The following is a 4,360-nucleotide window of genomic DNA, read 5'->3' on the forward strand; positions in this document are numbered from 1 at the left end:
TAACAAACAGTTTGAAATACTGCACTGACAATTCTATCTGCACTGACAATTCCTCAGTGAATCCCTCTTTTTGTTGCACTGTGTTCTTCGCTTCTTCCGGAATAGAAGACGAAATATCACTTTGCCAGGAAGCATTTCGATTGACAATGCCCGAACGATACGCGTGACATGGATTTATAAGAAATGGCATCCATTTCTATTCATTATATCTGTCTTTGTTTTTTTTTTTTTTCAAAATAAGGGTTTATGTCCTATAACGTCTGCTTACTCCAGTACAGATATTGAAACAATATCAAGGTAAGAAGTATAATATTATACATTAGGAAAAGTTGGTTACCTAGAACTTCTGCTTACTCCATTACTGATATTGAAACAATATCAAGGTAAGAAGTATAATATTATACACTAGGAAACGTTGGTTAAAGATAAAACTCCTGTAGTAAACTGGATATTAATGGTCTATTGTTTCAAAATATATGACTTCCATCGGGTTTTAGGTCTAAGGATCAACATACATCCTAACTTTCAAGCACTGCTCAAGATTCCCCTGCTGTAATAAAGAAAAATTTACTGAAAATACTGCAGGTAAGATAAAGATAAATTGAATAGTATCGCCTGAAACTTGTTGCCTCTAATAGACAGTTGATCGAGATACTGGTTTCTGTATGACGACACACTCGATCTATATCACAGTCTAACACAGTGTTGCCAGATACCATATCTCAGTTTTCCCTCAAGTACGCACAGAATTTCCCATAAGACCAAGATTTTTCCCACACATTCAGAAATATTCAGAAATCACATAAGAAGAAAATTGAACAATTAGAGGCTCATAAAAATATCTAAAATACTAATATACATAAATTGCACGTACACAGTCTAATACAGGATGTCTGAATTGCGAAGTTTCAGATGGGTGTTGGTGGCCTTAATCGAACGACAGTCCATTCCCTTGACTTGTAAGGAAGACCGTACGACTGCAACTGCACCGAGAGCTTCATCGCTTATTCGATTCTTCTTTGTCTTTACGTCACTCACAACTGAAAAAATTCTTTCTGACTCTGCGTTTGAACGTGCTAATGTTAGAACCAATGTTGCAAGTTTTCATAAGCTAGGAAATTTCAATTCATCAGTAAATTCTTTAACGTTAGCTATAAAGTTCCACATTTCAACTACCTCCATTCTAGTTAAATTACTTGTCTCCTGCTCACCAAAAAATGGGGTAACAGTCGTCACCGTACAGACGCATTGTTTTCACTCACATATTAGCTGAAATGTTTAGTTAAGTGTCGTAATTCCGTAAGTCCAGACTTATCCTTTCCCAGTGCTCCAGTAGGGCACAAAAATTTCATTTCTTTATACATTGGATCCCTAACTGGCAAACGTCTGGATAGTTCTTCGACGGCAGCGACTTAATATTCCAAACGTCTCTCTCCGATTTCATCAGTGCCAGAAGCACTGCGAAACGTTTCGCAATCGGACCCTAAATACATGTCACTTACGGGAAGGAAGTTCCGAGGACAACATAGAGTAAGTATTTCAATTTCCTACAGTGTTCTTACTGACAAAAAGTTCTGGTCGATTTCTTTAAGACGATTAACAGAATTTTTTGCTACGGAATGAATAAGAACCCTTCGAATCTGGAAGAGGGCGTTGAAACTGTTGAAAAAATGAAGAGATGTAATTCTTCAGGCTTTCCCGGCGAGGCGTTGTCATGTTGATTAATCGGATTTCTGATAGTTATTCGCGTCTTTCCTGCACGATATTTCAACTGCGTGACTCGCTGTCTTCTTCAGGTGCTGTCCGATCGGAAAAATGAAGAGATATTTCAGAAGTAAGATGTAGGCTTACGTGTCAAGTTGTTTTGGCTGACTCAAGATGCAATCAGCACGTTATAATTTATCCTCAAATGCAGCTACATTAAAAACGCATTTTAATGCAGACCAATTATCAGTTTATACGGAATACGCGCTGATGCACTGCTAGCCATCTTGTAGCTGCTGGTTTCAATACCTTATTCTTTTCCACGTTCATAAACTCTTGGATCTCAACCAGATGGGCACAACGCTTGGAACTATGAGACAAGTAAAAAGACATCTCTTAAAAGATCTTCTCAAGACAGAGTTTTTCACAAGCTATACTAGCTACTAAGGTTGCTTAATGACAAAGGCATTGGATTACAGGAAAACCATTTACCTCGTTTTCAAGTCGGGAAACAAAAAGAATCTCTAACACAGACCATTACATTGGTATCATCATAGGAAATGCCTACAATATTCGTTCTACAGAACAATCTCTGGCGTCTAAACTAATGAGTTCTAGAAGGTGCATTCTGATGCTACCCCAATCTGGAGAAACATACCTGATCAGCACACACAGAGTTTTATGTAAGCTAATGGCTGAACTATCAAAGAACAACACTAAAAAGGGCGTACCTCTGATATCTCCTACGATTTCATATGTTTCTACTTCGACGACAGTTTATTTTATGTTGTTAGTGCATTTCTAACTTTTCATTCGAATGTGCCCGGCAGTTTTAGAATCAGAAAATATGTCTTTCACCAAGGAGATTAAATGGTCAACAAACTGAAGTGCATCATTACGTTCTACAAAAAGAGTTGCCAATTTCATCTCTGCTGCTTTGACTGCTCTGTGACCTGCACTTTCACTTACTTCTGATCTAGATAGGTATCCACTTGTGGACGGAGTGGCCATGAAAGTTTTGATTAACTTGATATGTTTTTGACATTAAGCATGCTTGAGAAGTTCACATTTTTCCACATATTATTTCCACGCTACATGCAACGCATCTGCATTTGAATTCATTACCTGCAATTTGATTAGCTATCCCTTGAAAGCAAGATCACGTAGCCACTGGTCTCGCAATGTCCTCTTTCTAGAAACTTTCTCACCGTCTTCTTCTGGCATTAATCCGCCATGAGCTCTCCTTTTCTTTTTAGGAGTACTTTGTTTCTCGCTCATTTTGCACACTTATATGTAATACTGAAATGTTAATACAGCCAGTTTTCTCTATCTAGGTACATTTTCACTGATACTGAGAAAACGCAACTAGATTGAAAACTAACGCACTAAAACTGCTTTTTCGCAGCGAACGTTTTATAAACACTGGAATCCCTGCAGAGTGGTCGCTAGTAGCACGGGATATCGGGTTCTATAAACGGGGGAATCCCTGGCAGTGAGCAGCTGGTAGCAGGAAACATTGAGTTCTATAAGCCGGGGAATCCCTGGCAGCGAGCTGCTGGCAGCAGGAAACATTGAGTTCTATAAATGAGGGAATCCCTGGAAATGAGCTCACTGGTAGCAGCACATATCGAGAACCACTGCATTTGTTTGTAATAAAGGTACATGTATGAACATTTTTTCCTTGTTGACTTACTTAGCTGATCATTTCAAAATTCGCACATTTCCTGAAATTATCCCTTATTTTTCCCTTTTTACCACATGACCAAACTGTTGCTTAATGTTCTCTCGTTTGTGGGAAATTTCCCTCAACCTGGCATCACTGGTCTAACATAATAGTCGCAACATTCCTTCTGTCTTTTTAACATTACTTCTCTTCGAATGTAGTGCAATAAAAATCGACAATAACTAAAAAATGACAGCACGTTTGCCATTCTTTAGTTTCCTAAGGACACTGGGAAGTTTAAAATGGCACCTTACAGGACAGTTTATAACTGATTCAATTGAACGTACAAATACTTGCTGAAAGATGTCGTACACCTTTAATAAGAAAAAACTGCTAGTAACACCAGAAGACCTGACCTTTTGCAGAAAGACTTATTGTATCTACCCAACATCGCTACAGTTCCATCCAAATAAATGAATGTGGAACTTAGGAAACCTGTGCGAAATTTAATACCTTTATTATTTAACATACAAAATAAGCCACCACAACTGAAGCTGAAGGAAAAGCCACACAGACGTGATAATAAAACGTCAAAGGAAATAAAACGGTTTCCCATGACCAAAGAAACCAATTCCAAACAGTTGCTACAGCTGAACCACAAACAGCTTTTGAAGCAAAAGTAATTACATTTACAAAAAATTGATGAATTAGAAAGTCGAGTGAAGTGTAAAAATGGATGAATCATTAGACTCCATAAAAAGTTTTTACGTGTCCAGGAAAGCTCCTATACAATAGAAAAAGACAGTAATAGAAATAAATGTTTCTCAAGAATGAAATATATGTTCATATTCTCTTACTTTCAATGATATAAGATACAATTATACAGATTTGAAAGTATAATACCTTTACAACAGTGAATATTAATTATTATATGTATACATAATTCTGAGTAAAAATTATATGCATACATATTCATTTAATTAATATTTCCTC

Source organism: Schistocerca cancellata, chromosome 2, assembly GCF_023864275.1.
Source record: "Schistocerca cancellata isolate TAMUIC-IGC-003103 chromosome 2, iqSchCanc2.1, whole genome shotgun sequence".
Taxonomy (NCBI): Eukaryota; Metazoa; Arthropoda; class Insecta; order Orthoptera; family Acrididae; genus Schistocerca; species Schistocerca cancellata.